We start from the raw sequence: 20,113 nt of genomic DNA on the forward strand, positions 1-20,113 counted from the left end.
CGCCGCATAGAAGGCGGAAAGTGTTGGGGACTAGGCTTCCGAGCGAAATGCCGAAGAAGTTACAAACTTCTACGATGAAGGGATGAATGGGGAATCGCAGACCGGCAGTGAACTGGTCGCGGAAAACACAAAAGGCTCCGCGCGGCGGTTTGTGTGGCCGAGCGGAGGGAGTGGGTAAGATAATTTCGAGGTCAGAAGGGATGTCAAAACTATCTATCAGAATGTCGGCGTCGTGCCAATCGAAGCGCGACTCCATGGTGGTATACCATGGGCCGAGGGCTTGGTCATGTGGCTGGGAAGAGCTAGCCATTGTCCGAGCGGACGAAATCAAACAAGGCGAAGAAAGGTAAAAGATAAGAGAAAGGAGACAGCAAACGAAACTATGCCCCGAGGATCGAAACTCGGGAAAGAAATGCAGAGAAAACACAAGAAACAAAGAGAGAAAGAAGGAAAACCTTACAGAAAAGAAGGGGGATCGACGAAGAACGCGAGATCACCGGAAAGGGAGAATCGGAGTCGCCGGAGCACTGAAAGTGCCGAAGCTTCTGGGCACGCGAGAGCAGAAGTACGGCGAGGGCGGAGAAAGCGAAGGCTTTATAGGGTTGAGCCCGAGCGATCTCCACCGTCGGATTCAGGTCACGAGAACCGAAGGACGCATCGGGCCGTTCGTTTCAAATCGCCTCAGTCTCGTCGCTTGCGACGTCGCCGCCGTACGATGACAACAGTAAGGCCACATGGCATTCCACCACGGGAGAGCATTTAATAAGCGCCTTATCGAGGCACAGAGCACGTGCTTGGACTTAATGACGGATATTGGCGCGAATTCCGAGGAGATCCGAGAGATGATGGCGTTGACTGAGGCCGTGGTTAGCACCACATAGGTCGAGCGGAAGATGGTTTCTTTGATGAACCGCTCGGCGAATCAATTGTCCAGTCTGTCGGACTAAGTGCCTCCTTCGACTAGACTTGAAGGGGAGGCAAGTGATCCGGCGGTAAGAACAGGGACCCCACTCTGAGGGAAGTCAACGCCATGTGAAGTCAAAGGTCGAACGACCGACCGGAGAAGGGAAGGCCGGTCGGACGAACGGAGAAGGGGAGACCGATCGACCGAACGGAGAAGGGGAGACCGGTCGACCGAACGGGGTCTCAGCGGAATCAAGAACAACCCGACTGGGAGTCGGGTATCCGACGCTCATGGGGAATAGGGTCGCCTGGCCGATCGGGGAGCCCGCTCGGCCGGAGGCATAAAGCAGCATTTACGGTGAACAGTCAGCAGAGCACACGACCGAGAATCGCCCCAGCGGACCAGCACATACGACCGGTCGAACGTGAGGGGATGCCGACCGGCTTGACGCTCGGCAGGGGGTAAGAAGAGACAAAAGGACAAGGGAACATCTTCTGACAGTGGGTATGCTCAACGACCAGGCCATACGCAGGATCTTATGACAGAGGGTTCTGCTGTCCCATCAGAGATGTGCTCGGATTATAGCAGTATGGCGTCAGGTAAGCTCTTCTGACATACCCATACTGAGGTATGGTTAGAGGACACGTATTCGCCTCGGTATGTGTGCGAGAGCCTCTTCACAGCTCTATATAAAGGGCCTCACACTTCGCCAGAGGTACGCATTCTTGCATATTCGGAGCCACTTCTTTGCTGCCCACTTGTCTGACTTGAGCGTCGGAGGGTCGTCGCTTGGAACCCCCTCCCGGCCCGACTTCCTTGCAGGTTCGCCGGAGGTCCGTACGACCGGTTGGAGATCCACGTCAGTAGTTCGGAGAGTGCCACGTGCCCAGCGTTCGTTGAGTCAGCGTTCGGACAGGATCATCCTTGTTTTGAGCACTCGAACATCATTTTTTAAATCTACCAAGTTCAACTAAACTCCAATTTGATTTAAAACTCTAACACTTTCATGCTCAAATTCAAATTCATCCAATTGACCTTGATGTTAAAAATTCATCCTATTTCAAAAAAAATATTTGAGCTCATCTATAAAATCAGGCGACCAAGAGGAGCACATAGGAACTTGTTTCATCCGAATCCGAGGTCTCTAGGTCGCTCAAACGGGTTTTTAAGCCACAGCAAAATTTCCAACGAATCTGCAATTCGTTGGCAATTTCCAATGAATTGGCAGCTTCGTTGGAAATTTTTCCAACGAATTTCAAATTCGTTGGAAATCCTTCCTATTCTTAAAATCACGGTTGACCGACCTAGAGACCTCCGAATTAGATGAAACTAGTTCCTGTGTGCTCCTCTATTTATCCTGACTTCATATGTGTCCTCAAATATTTTTTTTTACTTCATATATTTTTTTCATGTATTTTTTCAATCCCCAATGTGTTGGAAAAATTAAATTCAAGTTTAAAAATTCATAAATCAAAATAAATTAGCTCCGTAATTATTTTTAATTCTTGGATATAATCACGAGAACCTTACGCTCGCCAAAAACTGATTTACCCTCGTTCTTAGCACTCGAACATCATTTTTTAAATCTACCAAGTTCAACTAAACTCCAATTTGATTTAAAACTCTAACACTTTCATGCTCAAATTCAAATTCATCCAATTGACCTTGATGTTAAAATTTCATCTTATTTCAAAAAAAATATTTGAGCTCATTTATAGAATCAGGAGACCAAGAGGAACATATAGGAACTTGTTTCATCCAATTCTGAGGTCTCTAGGTCGGTCAAACGGGTTTTTAAGCCACAACTTACTTTCCAACGAATCTGCAATTCGTTGGAAATTTCCAATGAATTGGTAGATTCGTTGGAAATCTTTTCCAACGAATCTGCAATTCGTTGGAAATTGCCAACGAATTGCAGATTCGTTGAAAATCCTACATATTCTTAAAATCACGGTTGACTGACCTAGAGACATCCGAATTGGATGAAACTGGTTCCTGTGTGCTCCTCTATTTATCCTGACTTCATATGTGTCCTCCAAATTTTTTTTTATTTCATATATTTTTTTACTTTATTTTTTCAATCCCCAATGTGTTGGAAAAAATTAATTCAAGTTTAAAAATTCACAAATCATAATAAATTAGCTCCGTAATTATTTTTAATTCTTGGATATAATCACGAGAACCTTACGCATGCCAACAAATTGTTTTCCCCTCGTTTTGAGCACTTGAACATCATTTTTTAAATCTACCAAGTTCAACTAAACTCCAATTTGATTTAAAACTCTAACACTTTCATGCTCAAATTCAAATTCATCCAATTGGCCTTGATGTTAAAAATTCATCCTATTTCAAAAAAAAATATTTGTGCTTATCTATAGAATCAGGAGACCAAGAGAAGCACATAGAAACTTGTTTCATTCGATTCCAAGGTCTCTAGGTCGGTCAAACGGGTTTTTAAGCCACAACAAAATTTCCAACGAATCTGCAATTCGTTGGCAATTTCCAACGAATTGGCAGATTCGTTGGAAATCTTACATATTCTTAAAATCACAGTTGACTGACCTAGAGACCTCCGAATTGGATGAAACTGGTTCCTGTCTGCTCCTCTATTTATCTTGACTTCATATGTGTCCTCAAATATTTTTTTTACTTCATATATTTTTTCCTTTATTTTTTCAACCCCCAATGTGTTGGAAAAATTCAATTCAAGTTTAAAAATTCACAAATCAAAATAAATTAGCTCCGTAATTATTTTTAATTATTGGATATAATCACGATAACCTTAAGCACGCCAACAAACTGATTTCCCCTCGTTTTGAGCACTCGAACATCATTTTTTAAATCTACCAAGTTCAACTAAACTCCAATTTGATTTAAAACTCTAACACCTTAATGCTCAAATTCATCCAATTGACCTTGATGTTAAAAATTCATCCTATTTCAAAAAAAATATTTGAGCTCATCTATAAAATTAGGAGACCAAGAGGAGTACATAGGAACTTGTTTCATCCGATTCCGAGGTCTCTAGGTCGGTCAAACAGGTTTTTAAGCCACAACAAAATTTCCAACGAATCTGCAATTCGTTGGCAATTTCCAACAAATTGGTAGCTTCGTTGGAAATTTTTCCAACGAATCCAAAATTCGTTGGAAATTTCCAACGAATTTCAAATTCGTTGGAAATCCTTCATATTCTTAAAATCACGGTTGACCGACCTAGAGACCTCCGAATTGGATGAAACTGGTTCCTGTGTGCTCCTCTATTTATCCTGACTTCATATGTGTCCTCAAATATTTTTTTTTACTTCATATATTTTTTTCCTTTATTTTTTCAATCCCCAATGTGTTGGAAAAATTCAATTCAAGTTTAAAAATTCACAAATCAAAATAAATTAGCTCCGTAATTATTTTTAATTCTTGGATATAATCACGAGAACCTTATGCTCGCCAAAAACTGATTTCCCCTCATTCTGAGCACTCGAACATCATTTTTTAAATCTACCAAGTTCAACTAAACTCCAATTTGATTTAAAACTCTAACACTTTCATGCTCAAATTCAAATTCATCCAATTGACCTTGATGTTAAAATTTCATCTTATTTCAAAAAAAATATTTGAGGTCATCTATAGAATCAGGAGACTAAGAGGAGCACATAGGTTCTTGTTTCATCCGATTCCGAGGTCTCTAGGTCGATCAAACGGGTTTTTAAGCAACAACATACTTTCCAACGAATTGGCAGATTCGTTGGAAATCTTTCCAACGAATCTGCAATTTGTTGGAAATTGCCAAGGAATTGCAGATTCATTGGAAATCCTACATATTCTTAAAATCACGGTTGACCGACCAAGAGACCTTCGAATTGGATGAAACCAATTTTTGTGTGCTCCTCTATTTATCCTGACTTCATATGTGTCCTCAAATATTTTTTACTTCATATATTTTTTCCCTTTATTTTTTCAATCCCCAATGTGTTGTAAAAATTAAATTCAAGTTTAAAAATTCACAAATCAAAATAAATTAGCTCCATAATTATTTTTAATTATTGGATATAATCACGAGAACCTTACGCACACCAACAAACTGATTTCCCCTCGTTCTGAGCACTCGAACATCATTTTTTAAATCCACCAAGTTCAACTAAACTCCATTTTGATTTAAAACTCTAACACTTTCATGCTCAAATTCAAATTCATCCAATTGACCTTGATGTTAAAAATTTATCTTAATTCAAAAAAAATATTTGAGGTCATCTATAGAATCAGGAGACTAAGAGGAGCACATAGGAACTTATTGTTGGTGCAATTTCCAGTAGGTCAAGGTTGACCTAGTTGACCAAGCGTAAACCTTGGTCATGGTTTCGATGTTTGACAATACAGAAAGACATGTAGACATGGACAATGCAGGTGCAGTTGTCAATGCGGAGAGATACTGATCAGGGTCTGATCAGGTTGGATGAAGAAGAGTCAAGTAGTTCAAGGTTGACCGGATACTTGACTGGGAAGTCCTAACTGGGATGTTAGGCAGTTCGGAAAGTCCTGGTGAGTGAAGCCAGGCAGTCGGGAAATCCTGGTGAGTGAAGCCAGGTGAAAATCCTAGTGAGTGAAGCTAGGTGAAAGTGAAAGTCCTGGTGAGTGAAGCCAGGCAGTTGGGAAAGTCCTGGTGAGTGAAGCCAGGCAGTGGGAAAGTCCTGGTGAGTGAAGCCAGGCAGTTGGAAGGTCCTGGTGAGTGAAGCCAGGCAGTTGGAAAGTCCTGGTGAGTGAAGCCGGGCAGATTGGAAATCCTGGTGAGTGAAGCCAGGTGAAAACCCTAGTGAGTGAAGCTAGGTGGAAGTCCTGGTGAGTGAAGCCGGGCAAGGGAAAATCCAGATGGATCAAGGGTGATCGGACATCTGGTGTTGAGAAGGTCAAGTAGGTTAAGGGAGTGACCGGATACTTGACACGAAGAGAAAAGTCCAAGTGGGTCAAAGGGATTGACCGGACACTTGGTGGGGAGTCTTAGCAGGTCAATTGAGTGACCGGATGCTAAGCATGAGATACCAATAGGTCAAGGTTGACCGGATATTGGCTTGGACTTGGTTTGGGCAAAAACCAAGACCTGGATCGGTCTGGAGACCGATCAGAAAGTGATCAGTGCCTTTGTGAGCTTACTGATCGGTCTGGGGACCGATCAGCAGGAAGCCTGATCGGTCCCCGGGACCGATCAGTAGGAAGCCTGATCGGTCCCCGGGACCGATCAGGGCACGCACAGAGAGTTGGGCAACTCTCTGTGAAAGCCTCTGATCGGTCTGGGGACCGATCAGCATAGATCCTGATCGGTCCCCATGACCTATCAGCAGCACCCTGGACCGATCAGGGTGGAGCCTGATCGGTCCAGGACTAGCCGTTGTGACTAACGGCTAGGCTATTTCGGGCTTCTGTGGTCTGGCCTTTTTGCCTTGCAGGTTCGCAGGATATCAGAGGTCATAAAAGGAGATCGAGGGCTTCTACAGTGGTTACTCTTCTCTGATTCTTCTTCTTCCTCCTCGGCACTAAGCTGCTGTTCTTCTGTGCTCTTGAGCTTTGCTGAGCTCCGAAGCTTCGTGTGAGCTTCTTCGACTGAGTTGCTTGTTGGTGTTCGTCCGTGAAGTTGGTGCTTCATCCGGGACTTCAGTCGACGAGAAGGCAAGCAAGTATTTGTACATTCATTGTGTATTTTGTTCTTGCTCTTCTTTGTATTTCCATATTGCTGTTGCAAGCTTTTGTGGCGAGGTTTCTCCACCCATAAGGAGTTTATATTAGCCGGTTTTTCGGGGACTCATCCACCGACGGATTGATAGGCTTCGTCCACCTTACGACACGCCGAGGAGTAGGAGTTTATCTCCGAACCTCATTACATCGCTGCGTGTTGAGGTTTGATCTTCTTGTCTTTGTTTCTTTGTTTTATTTTCCACTGCGCTAACCCTAATCGTAGGAAGAAACGAAGATTTGGGGTCGGCTATTCACACCCCCCCTCTCTAGCCGAGTACGACGATCCTAACAAGTGGTATCAGAGCGAGGTCGCTCTTCGTTGGATCAACACTCGGGGGAGCACGAGCTAGAGAATGAATCAACTCGGAGAAGACATCACAATTCCACCCTTCTACGATCGTGACGACTTCGCGTATTGGAAGGTAAGAATGAGGTATTTTCTTATGACTAACCTTGAAAATTGGAGTTGTGTTCAATTAGGTTTCAAGCCTCCGATGGACAAGAAAGGAGAAACCCTAGAGAAGAAGGAGTGGACCAAGGAACAAGTCCACCAATCCCTAGTCAACGATGAGGTATTGAAAATCTTTGAATTTTCTTTACCTAATGATGTTCTATGTAAGATAGGTGGATACAACAATGCCAAAGAGTTGTGGAATAACTTGGCTAAGTTCCATGAGGGGAACTCCACTTCAAGCCATGAAGAGGAGTCAAGTGAGCCAAGGAGTTCACATCATGGAGGGATGGATTTAGAAGTTGAGGGCTACACAACATCTAAAGAAGAAGAGGAGGAGTGTTCCTCTTCAAGTTCGGAGCAAGGAGAAGAAGCTTCTACCTCCGGAAGGGATGAAGAAGAAAGTCTTCATCCATCCTCAACCCTAGGTAACTCAAGCATTTCAATTTCAAATAAATTACACATAATGTGCTTTAAGTGTAGGGAATTTGGACATTACAAGAGTAAATGTCCAAAGAGGGTTAGAAAGACTCCACCGGCGCCAAAGGTCAAGGAAGCCGAAGTCCCAACACGCAAGGGCAAGGAGCACGTGGTGTGCTTCCAATGCAAGCGAAGGGGACACTATCGGAGCCAATGTCCGAGGGGGAGGCAACCTCACAAGGACAAGAAGACGAGCACATCGATAGGGGGAGCTAAGGCAAACCCTAAGGTAATTTCTAAGGCACATTATTGCAATAATAATAAGACACATGCTAGTAGCTTTATTGCTATTGTTAATAATAGTAAGCATGATAACATTAGAAATCGATACACATGCTTAGGTGCTAAACATGTTAGCCTAGGTAAGGATAACACTAGGAAAGTCAACCCTAGAATTAACCCATCTAAGGTTAAGGAAAATCTAGGTAGAAATCTCAAATCATCTAGACATATGCCTAGGAATACCTTAAAGAAAAATTAAAAATTAAAAATTGAGGTATTAGAGAAGGAGAATCAAGTCTTGAGGTCAAGACTTGATACTTTGGAAAAGGCTCTTAAGAACTTGGAGAAGTCATCTCTAGGGTTTAAGGGTCAAAAACCAATGTCCAAGGACAAGAAAGGTTTGGGTCACAAACCTAAGTCCCAAGTGGTCAAGCCCACTTATCATAATGTTCCATTCGATTATGGAACAAAATCTAGGGCTAGGAAGACCATCACCAAGGTCACAAGGGGAGTCACCCCTAGAGTTGATCTTGATGAGTCTCAAATGACCAAGGCTTTAAAGCCTAGGAGGGTCATTAGAAGGGTTGCTAGGGAAGTCATCCCTAGTGAATACTTAGTGAACCCAATGAGCTCCAATAGGTATTGGGTTCCTAGGAGCGTGATTTCATCACGCTAGATGAGTTAGGGTGTGCCAACCTTACTTGAATAGGTAGTTAACCTAATCATGGCAAAAGGTGGCACTTTAGGATTTTTCAAGGTATAATCAAGCCTTGAAAATGAAATTAAGAATTATTCCTAAGATAATTAAGATGTGCCAACCACATTTGAGGAATTTTTCTAGAGTCAATCTAGTTGGCACATAGTGATCTAAAAATCTTGAGGATATGATTTTAGGTCTATTACACTTAGGAATATAGAATTTATGGCAAAATGATCGAAATTATCAAAAATGGCAACTAAGGCTAGAATTAGGTATTTTCTATACCTTTACATGATATTTGCCATATATTGTTTGCCATATGCCATGTCATGACATCATATTTAATTTAGTATCATTTGAAATGTCATGATAATGCTTAGGTTATTTATATGTCATGCTTTAGTTAAGTTTCATACTTTATGCCATGACATCATGACATTGGCACATGTTTTTACTTATGATACAATTATATGCCATGTCATCATTTCTTGCATTTACAATCAATGAAATTGATTTAAGGTTAAAAACACAATTTGATATGGAGATCAAATTGATGTTTAGAAAATGCATGAGACCTTAGCCTAAGATAACCTAAACTCATATCTCACATCAAAATTGACTTGGATGTGTTTGATACACCTTAGATGTGTGTGAGATATTAGGATTGTGAGTTAGGATCAAGGTGCATAGTTCTTGTACCTAGATGAGCCTAATTCTAATTGGGGATTATAGGGAAAGCTTGTGTACAAGTCATGTACATTTAGCCCTAAGATTATGGTCCTAAATTAAATGGTTTAAAATCATTTCGAAATTGATTTGAAAAACCTTGATGAAGCTTTTCTAGTGATAGCATTCATCATTGAACAAGTTGATACAAAGATAAGTTAACTTTGAGCTATTTCAAAGACTTTTGAACTTTGTATCAAGATTTGAAAATGGAAGATATTTTCATAGAAAACTATTTTTCCATGATAGTATATGTTATGAGGAATGTATCCTCAAAATTTCACAATTTTTGGAATTTTCTGTAATTTTCTAGAGGTTTCTAAATTTTGTGGAGAGAAATCAGAACCTATCAGACCTTTATCAGGTTTGTGGACCGATCAGAAGGGTTTCTGATCGGTCCAGGGGAGCCTGGATCGGTCACTGTGACCGATCCAGAGGGAGCCTGATCGATCTGGTGACCGATCAGGCCGTGCCAACCTGCTGAATTTCGACTGTTTGTCTGAAATTTCAACTCGGGAATTGGTGTTTTAGGTTTCTAAAGGTTTGAAACTCTCCAAGATATTGTTGGTGCAATGGTCAAGGGGGAGTTGACCTTTAGGGGGAGTTTTACCTATTAGTCAAGGGGAGTTGACTTTTAGGGGGAGTTTTTACTCCTAAAGACTTGAGTGATATGAGATTATCACTAAGTTGATTGTTGAATTTAGTATCAAGGGGGAAATTAAGGTTTTCAATGAAAGGTATGGGACTTTCATTAGGAAGAAACTCTTGACCTTGTTTCACTCTTTTTGATGTGTGTCAAAAAGGGGAAGAATGTCTAGAGAATGTTCAAGGAAGAACATTGGAGTTAGTGGGAGAGTTTGTTGATCACGACGAGTGAAGTTGTGAACAACGATAACTTACTCTTCAGGGGGAGAGTTTGTTGATGTGTGCCAATAGGGGGAGAATGAAGGGTTTAAGTTAGGCCTTCATTATCTAAGAAGGAGGTTGCCTTCTTAGAAGGAGAATGTAAGGTTGTAACTTATGGCATGAAGAAAGTTGAGGCTATTGGATTAGCCTAACTTAAAGGTATTGTCAAACATCAAAAAGGGGGAGATTGTTGGTGCAATTTCCAGCAGGTCAAGGTTGACCTAGTTGACCAAGCGTAAACCTTGGTCATGGTTTCGATGTTTGACAATACAGAAAGACATGTAGACATGGACAATGCAGGTGCAGTTGTCCATGCGGAGAGATACTGATCAGGGTCTGATCAGGTTGGATGAAGAAGAGTCAAGTAGTTCAAGGTTGACCGGGTACTTGACTGGGAAGTCCTAACTGGGATGATCCGGCGGTAAGAATGGGGGACCCACTTCCTGAAGGGTCCCAGCCTGAGGACGGATGGAGGGCTGACTAAGCGGGTAATGGTCGCGTCAAGCAGTTGAACGGGTCCAAGCGGAGCTAGAGATAACCTAGCCATAGGCTTGGGTTTCCGACGCCAAGGCGGGAGGACTGAATGGCCGAGCGGGTGTCTGTCCGGCTGGAACCGAAGGGCCGAGCGGGTTGTCCGTTCGGCCAGGATAAGGGCGAAGATACAAAGGTTAGCCGAGCGGCCTATTCGTTCGGCTCGGGATATGGGATGTCAGCAAAGGCATGTCTGATGATTATACCGTACACAAGATTTCACGATAAAGGGTCTTGTCGTCACATCATGGAGAGGTCGATACAGTAGCAGTATGGTCTTATGGATGCCCTTCTGACAGACCCATACCTGTGCATGGTCGAAAGCAGGTGATTGCTTTGATTGGCGCGCCCAGGCTCCTTCGAGAGGCCTATATAAGGCCTCCATTTCTTCAACCGGAGGTACATACACATACACACATATACACAGACACACGCGAGTCTTCATCTTGCAGCCACTTTCTTCATCTATTCCTTCGCCTGACTTGAGCGTCGGAGGGCCGTCGCCGGGACACCCCCCCGGCTCGATTTTGTTGCAGGTTCGCCGGAGCACTCGAGGATCCAGCAGGGAGCGCCACGTCCCCAGCATTCGTTGACCTCTGGTTCGGACAGGATCAATTTGGCGTCGTCTGTGGGAACGCTCCTGCATCCGAACGGAAACAATGGACGAGGCTGGACGACAACACGCGGTGACGCTTTCGACGGAGGAACTCGACGCTCTGATCGAGATAAGGGCCGCCGCGCTTGTGGAGCAAAAACAGAAAGCAACAGCCGAGCGGCCGGAGAAGCAAGCAACGTCAGTGCCTGGTGGTCGAGCGGAAACACCACCGGCTACCGTTCTATTCCGTCGAGCCCTATTCCGGACGCCTCCTGATGCTGTAGCAGTGAATCGCAATTGGGGATTTTCGTCAGAGGAAATACCAATACGGGACAACAGAAAAGGCAAAGCCCTCCGAGCGGACACTTCTCCCGAGCAGAAGCACCGACTGCCACAGTCCCATTTCCCTCAAAAGCAGATACTTCATCTCCTGAATTCAACTTATAGCAATCCCCTCCTTCTGGAACCTCAAGAGCGGGAATTTGATGTCAGGCGATGAATCGATCACATACGAGGGAGTTGGGTGGACGAGCCGCCGAGCGGATGAAGATGGATTGACACTTGGATCCACCATGAAGCGCAAATTATCTCCAGCCTATCCGGGGCAGGGTGAAAGGTGCACTAATAGAATATGTGTTGTATATTTTCCGTTTGGTTGTATATTTGAAATGTAGAAGGCAAAATGTTATCATGTGCGCACTTGGCGTTATCGGCCGAGCGGCCTATCTTCATGGTGTATAAGATCCGAGCCCAGCGCTCGATGACGAAGGCACCGAGCCGTTCGGCTGGAGATATAGTATCCAAGCCAAGCGCTCGATGACGAAGGCTCAAGTAAAAGGATAACGCAGCAGGCCGCCTCCACCTCTGGTGGGCCGAGCGGCCATGGTGGACCGACCGGGGAGTTCGCCATCCTCCTGGCCTTGATAAATTTCGACGAGTACATTGTATCCACCTCACTCCACGGGTATTCGGGAGTTGAGAAATTGAGTTAGATCTTATGCTGATCGGCAGGTTAGTTTTTCAGATAGTTTCTTTCGGGCATAGAATTCATCGTAATTTTCCGAAAGAAGGCCCGTGCCGTTCGGCCGGGCGTATATCATCGGAGCCAAAAGCTCAGAAAACGAAGGCCCCGCGCCGTTCAGCCGGAGGTAAAATTGGTCGAGCCGAGCGCTCGAGGAACGAAGGCCCCGCGCCGTTCGGCCGGAGGTAAATTGGTCGAGCCAAGCGCTCGAGGAACGAAGGCCCCGCGCCGTTCGGCCGGAGGTAAACTATCCGAGCCAAAATGCTCAATGCTGAAGACCCCGTGCCGTCCGGCTGGGCGTACGATACCCAAGCATCGACACAAAAACCGAAGGCCACGTGCGGGAAGTAAAGTGTTGTAATGTGGCGTTAATTCTGTGTATATTTTCTGTTAGCCTATATCCTCATAATGCAGGAAGCAAAAGTGATAAAAAGGATGGCAAAAAGCTTCACCGAACGGAAGCGTCAAAATTAGCCTTAAAGGCCGTCTAGCCCAGACGTTAAACTGTAGAGCCGCGCCGACCGGCTATAAAAACCGAGCGGAACACCGTCTAGCCCAGACGTTAAACCGTAGAGCCGCGCCGACCGGCTATAAAAACCGAGCGAAAGGCCGTCTAGCCCAGACGTTAAACCGTAGAGCCGCGCCGAAGACCGTCTAGCCCAGACGTTAAACCGTAAAGCCGCGCCGACCGGCTATAAAAACCGAGCGGAACACCGTCTAGCCCAGACGTTAAACCGTAGAGCCGCGCCGACCGGCTATAAAAACCGAGCGAAAGGTCGTCTAGCCCAGACGTTAAACCGTAGAGTCGCGCCGACCGGCTATAAAAACCGAGCGAAAGGCCGTCTAGCCCAGACGTTAAACCGTAGAGCCGCGCCGACCGGCTATAAAAACCGAGCGAAAGGCCGTCTAGCCCAGACGTTAAACCGTAGAGCCGCGCCGACCGGCTATAAAAACCGAGCGAAAGACCGTCTAGCCCAGACGTTAAACCGTAGAGCCCTGCCGACCGGCTATAAAAACCGAGCGAAAGGCCGTCTAGCCCAGACGTTAAACCGTAGAGCCGCACCGACCGGCTATAAAATCGAGCGGAAGACCGTCTAGCCCAGACGTTAAACCGTAGAGCCGTGCCGACCGGCTATAAAAATCGAGTGGAAGACCGTCTAGCCCAGACGTTAAACCGTAGAGCCGCGCCGACCGACTATAAAAACCGAGCGAAAGGCCATCTAGCCCAGACCTTAAACCGTAGAGCCGCGCCGACCGGCTATAAAAACCGAGCGAAAAGTCGTCTAGCCCAGACGTTAAACCGGAGAGCCGCGCCGACCGGCTATAAAACCGAGCGGAAGACCGTCTAGCCCAGACGTTAAACCGTAGAGCCGCGCCGACCGACTATAAAAACCGAGCGGAAGACCGTTTAACCCAGACGTTAAACCGTAGAGTCGCGTCGACCGGCTATAAAAACCGAGCGAAAGGCCGTCTAGCCCAGACGTTAAACCGTAGAGCTGCGCCGACCGGCTATAAAAACCGAGCGAAAGGCCGTCTAGCCCAGACGTTAAACCGTAGAGCCGCGCCGACCGGCTATAAAAACCAAGCGGAAAACCGACGAACACCATCGTTAAAAATCGAAAGTCGGTCCGGCGACTATACATACCCCGGGCAGACGAACGAATATCAGAGAATTAAGAAACCGCGGAAACCACAAGTATTAAAACATTTAGGCCCGCTCGGGCGTTGGTCCTTCGATACTTGGCGTTTGTTGACTTCACACAGGCTAGATACGTGCAGAGCGAGTAGGCCCTCCCGCTCGGACACATAGTCCAGTCAGTCGGACTCACTGCCTCCTTCGACTAGACTTGAAGGGGAGGCAAGTGATCCGGCGGTAAGAATGGGGGACCCACTTCCTGAAGGGTCCCAGCCTGAGGATGGATGGAGGGCTGACTAAGCGGGTAATGGCCGCGTCAAGCAGTTGAGCGGGTCCAAGCGGAGCCAGAGATAGCCTAGCCATAGGCTTGGATTTCCGACGCCAAGGCGGGAGGACTGAATGGCCGAGCGGGTGTCTGTCCGGCTGGAACCGAAGGGCCGAGCGGGTTGTCCGTTCGGCCAGGATAAGGGCGAGGATACAAAGGTTAGCCGAGCGGCCTATTCGTTCGGCTCGGGATATGGGATGTCAGCAAAGGCATGTCTGATGATTATACCGTACACAAGATTTCACGATAAAGGGTCTTGCCGTCACATCATGGAGAGGTCGATACAGTAGCAGTATGGTCTTATGGATGCCCTTCTGACAGACTCATACCTGGGCATGGTCGAAAGCAGGTGATTGCTTTGATTGGCGCACCCAGGCTCCTTCGAGAGGCCTATATAAGGCCTCCATTTCTTCAACCGGAGGTACATACACATACACACATATACACAGACACACGCGAGTCTTCATCTTGCAGCCACTTTCTTCATCTATTCCTTCGCCTGACTTGAGCTTCGGAGGGCCGTCGCCGGGACACCCCCCCCGGCTCGATTTTGTTGCAGGTTCGCCGGAGCACTCGAGGATCCAGCAGGGAGCGCCACGTCCCCAGCGTTCGTTGACCCCTGGTTCGGACAGGATCATGGGATGTTAGGCAGTTCAGAAAGTCCTGGTGAGTGAAGCCAGGCAGTCGGGAAATCCTGGTGAGTGAAGCCAGGTGAAAATCCTAGTGAGTGAAGCTAGGTGAAAGTGAAAGTCCTGGTGAGTGAAGCCAGGCAGTTGGGAAAGTCCTGGTGAGTGAAGCCAGGCAGTGGGAAAGTCCTGGTGAGTGAAGCCAGGCAGTTGGAAGGTCCTGGTGAGTGAAGCCAGGCAGTTGGAAAGTCCTGGTGAGTGAAGCCGGGCAGATTGGAAATCCTGGTGAGTGAAGCCAGGTGAAAACCCTAGTGAGTGAAGCTAGGTGGAAGTCCTGGTGAGTGAAGCCGGGCAAGGGAAAATCCAGATGGATCAAGGGTGATCGGACATCTGGTGTTGAGAAGGTCAAGTAGGTCAAGAGAGTGACCGGATACTTGACACGAAGAGAAAAGTCCAAGTGGGTCAAAGGGATTGATCGGACACTTGGTGGGGAGTCTTAGCAGGTCAATTGAGTGACCGGATGCTAAGCATGAGATACCAATAGGTCAAGGTTGACCGAATATTGGCTTGGACTTGGTTTGGGCAAAAACCAAGACCTGGATCGGTCTGGAGACCGATCAGAAAGTGATCAGTGCCTTTGTGAGCTTACTGATCGGTCTGGGGACCGATCAGCAGGAAGCCTAATCGGTCCCCGGGACCGATCAGGGCACGCACAGAGAGTTGGGCACTCTCTGTGAAAGCCTCTGATCGGTCTGGGGACCGATCAGCATAGATCCTGATCGGTCCCCATGACCGATCAGCAGCACCCTGGACCGATCAGGGTGGAGCCTGATCGGTCCAGGACTAGCCGTTGTGACTAACGGCTAGGCTATTTCGGGCTTCTATGGTCTGGCCTTTTTGCCTTGCAGGTTCGCAGGATATCAGAGGTTATAAAAGGAGATCGAGGGCTTCTACAGTGGTTACTCTTCTCTGATTCTTCTTCTTCCTCCTCGGCACTAAGCTGTTGTTCTTCTGTGCTCTTGAGCTTTGCTGAGCTCCGAAGCTTCGTGTGAGCTTCTTCGACTGAGTTGCTTGTTGGCGTTCGTCCGTGAAGTTGGTGCTTCATCCGGGACTTCATTCGACGAGAAGGCAAGCAAGTATTTGTACATTCATTGTGTATTTTGTTCTTGCTCTTCTTTGTATTTCCATATTGTTGTTGCAAGCTTTTGTGGCGAGGTTTCTCCATCCATAAGGAGTTTATATTAGCCGATTTTCCGGGGACTCATCCACCGACGGATTGATATGCTTCGTCCACCTTACGGACAAGCCGAGGAGTAGGAGTTTATCTCCGAACCTCGTTACATCGCTGCGTGTTGAGGTTTGATCTTCTTGTCTTTGTTTCTTTGTTTTATTTTCCGCTGCGCTAACCCTAATCGTAGGAAGAAACGAAGATTTGGGGTCCGCTATTCACACCCCCCCTCTCTAGTCGAGTACGACGATCCTAACACTTATTTCATCCGATTCCGAGGTCTCTAGGTCGGTCAAACGGGTTTTTAAATCACAGCTTACTTTCCAACAAATCTGCAATTCGTTGGCAATTTCCAACGAATTGGCAGATTCGTTGGAAATGTTTCCAACGAATTTAAGATTCGTTGGAAATGTTTCCAACGAATTTAAGATTCGTTGGAAACTCTACCCTCAAATATTTTGCTGTACAATTGCGATAAATTATATATTTGTTGGGAAGTTCCAACAAATAATAGTTTCGTTGCAATATTTGCGACGAAAATACTATTCGTTGCAAAAATTTGCAACGAACAAAATATTCGTTGCAAAATTTGCAACAAATTTTATTTTTTGTTGCTAACTTGCAACAAAATTAGCGACAAAATATCTTTTGTTGCTATTTTGCAACGAATTTATTTTGTTGGTAAATTTCATGCTAATTCGGAACAATTTATTATTTTGTTGTAAATTTTGTTGGAAAGTTTGGAACAAATTTTAAATTCGTTGCAAACTGTCGTCCCTAATAGACTGTTTTTTTGTAGTGGATATTTAAAATCAAAAGGGATTTGAAAGGCAATGTGGAAAGATATAAGACTCGTCTTGTTGTAAAAAGCTTTACACAGAAAAAAGACATTGATAATAAAGAGATTTTCTCTTCGATTTCTTTGAAAGACTCTTTTAGGATTATAATGGCATTAGTGGCACATTTTCAACCTTGAGTTACATTAGATGGATGTTAAGATAATATTTCTCAATGGTGACATTGATTAAATTATTTATATGGTGCAACCAGAAAATTTTGTGTCTGGAGAACCAACTAATTAATATGGTTTGCAAACTGAAGAAATTCATCTATAGATTCAAACAAACATCTCAACAATGGTATTTTATGTTTCATCAAGTGATTATCTCATCTTGTTTTGAGATGAATTTGGTCGATGATTATGTATACCATAAGTTCATTGGGAGCGAACATATTTTTCTAGTTTTATATGTTGATAATATCCTACTCTCTAGCAACAATATAAATTTGTTGCATGAAACCAAGATATTTCTAGCTAAGAATTTTAAAAAGATCTTGGTGATGCATCTTTTGTATTGTGTATCCAAATACATCGGTACTGCTCTCGAGGTATTCTTTGACTATCACAGGAAGACTATATCAAGAAGGTTCTCAAGTGATATGGGATGCAAGATTATAAATCAGGTGATATCCATATAACTAAAGGAGACAAATTTAGTCTCAATTAGTGTTCCAAGAATTATTTTGAGGAAAAATAAATACAAAATATTCTCTATGCATCTACAGTGGGGAGTCTGATGTATGCTTAGGTTTGTATATGTCCGAATATTGCATACATGATAGGGATGTTGGGTAGATGTCTAAGTAATCCAAGATTAGAGCATTGGAAAGCAATCAAAAGAGTTTTACGATACTTACCAAAAACAAAAGATTACATGCTCATGTATCAGAGGATGGATCAGTTTGAGATCATTGGGTATACTGACTTCAATTTTGCTGGATGTCATTGGATATATGCTCTTTGTTGGAGGTGTCATTTCTTGGAAGAGTACTAAACGGTCTCTTATAATATCTTTTATGATGACATCAAAGTTTATAACATATTACGAGGCATCCAATCATGGGATATGATTGTAAAAATTTATCACAGGATTGCACATTGTTGATGGTATTAAAAGACCACTAAATTTACATTATGACAATAAGTTAGCAGTTTTATATTCCAATAACAATAGGAGCTCGAAGCATATTGACATCAAATTTCGAGTTGTCTATTGAGTACATCAGTACAAACTCCATAGTTATGGATCCACTTTCAAAGGGACTACCACCAAAAAAATGTTTCATGAGCATAATGGTCATGAGTGTTGTGTCAATTGAGGATATTCAATTTCAGTAGGAGTTTGTTATTTTAATGCTTTAGCTATTATAAACATTTTCATTTATATTATTTTTTATAGAAATAAAGTTTCAGTTTATTCATATTCTGATTATGTTAAAGATGGATCTCAATAAGGTTTAAGTTAGACCAGTTGGAAATAGACATATTATGACCACATTGCATAAAATTTCCATGCTACATATTCACATCATAATCCATGTCATTCAGTTACGTTGTTTTGACATATGAGACCATTGATGGGTTGAGTTACCATAAGTATAACGAAGACTACTTTGGTCCTATGTTGCTATGGTTGATGGATTGAATTGATTATAGATACATTAAAAAATGATGGCATTTTTTAAATTTTTAGCTTATAAAGTTATTTTCATAAAACATAATTATGAGGTTATACATATAATCCAAGTGGAAGATTGTTAGATCCATTAAAGTTATTTGGGCTTACATGTAAATAATTATGTATTATGGATTGTCTATTAAGTTAAGTCCAAATTAAAATGATCAACTAAAGTATTCAGTTATTAGGTTTTAATGTATCTGATAGGATGTGGACTTTTGATGTGTAGAGATTAAAGTATAATTTATATTTTTATGATTAGCTAAAATAGAAATTAAATATCGAAGATAATTAACAAAATTATCTATATATATTATGGTTATGGTCTCCGAATCTTGTGTTTTTTTACGTTTCACTATCTCTAAATCCCATTATTAGAATAGAGCCAGAGAGAAAAATAAAATGACTCTCAAGGGAAGAACGTGTAGATCTAAAAGATCAACTAACCGTTCTCTAAGGATTAAAGATTATGACTTCAGGTACGTTTTTGCTATAGTTTACAGTTTTATTCTTGATGATTTGACATGACGATTCTGAGTTTTATTTTATATGGTTATGTTCTAACAATAATTGCTAGGGATGTAATCGAGCCGAGCCGAACTCTTGGATGTTTGAGTTTGACACATTTATAATCGAGCCGAGCTCGAGCTTTATTTAACGAATATATTCATGGCTCACGAGTTTATTTGAGCTTTTATCGAGCCTAAACGAGTTTAATAAATATAAATTATAAATTATAAATTTAAATATTTATTAAAAACTAAATTATATATTTTAAAAAAATTATAATATTCTTGTTAAAATTTATAATTTTAGTCTAATAAATAAATTTAATATATTTGTCTATGTTTTTCATAAGTAGAGTATAAAATCTATAAATTCAATATCAAAACTATTATTATTTTTATTTAAAAGTTGATTTATGAACTTAATGAACATGTTCACGAGCTAACGAGCCGAATATTGTGAAGCTTGAGCTTGATTTGTTTATCTTAACGAGCCTCATTAAACGAGCTCAAACGAACTTTTATTGAATCAAGCTTCGAATAGCTCACAAGCGGCTTGGCTCATTTACATCCCTAATAATTGCTGACTTTATTTTATAATTTTTATTGCTTATTGTTATTATTTGATTTATTTTTATTTAATTGGATGGTAGCATTATTTTGGAAATGATGTACCTAAATTGTAAAAGATGGCTAAAAGAATCCTTTTTTAACTACAAGTTCTTTCGATTGTAAGAGAAATTGAAGTACTTTTGAGGGAATAAGTACTTAATTATTTATTGTGTATAGTGTACTAACTACTAATTACTAAATGTCTAAATATGTATTTAATATTGATATTTTTCTTTAATATAGATCTATACAAAGAAAAGAAATAGACTAGATACCGGTGTTGGGGTTGCAAGGTTGCAAACATAGTCCCATATTGAAAACACATGGAAAAGATCATGGGTTTATAAGAGAAAGATATCTCCATTGGCATGAGGCCTTTTGGGGAGAGCCCAAGAGCAAAA

This window comes from Zingiber officinale, chromosome 8A, assembly GCF_018446385.1.
Source record: "Zingiber officinale cultivar Zhangliang chromosome 8A, Zo_v1.1, whole genome shotgun sequence".
NCBI lineage: Eukaryota > Viridiplantae > Streptophyta > Magnoliopsida > Zingiberales > Zingiberaceae > Zingiber > Zingiber officinale.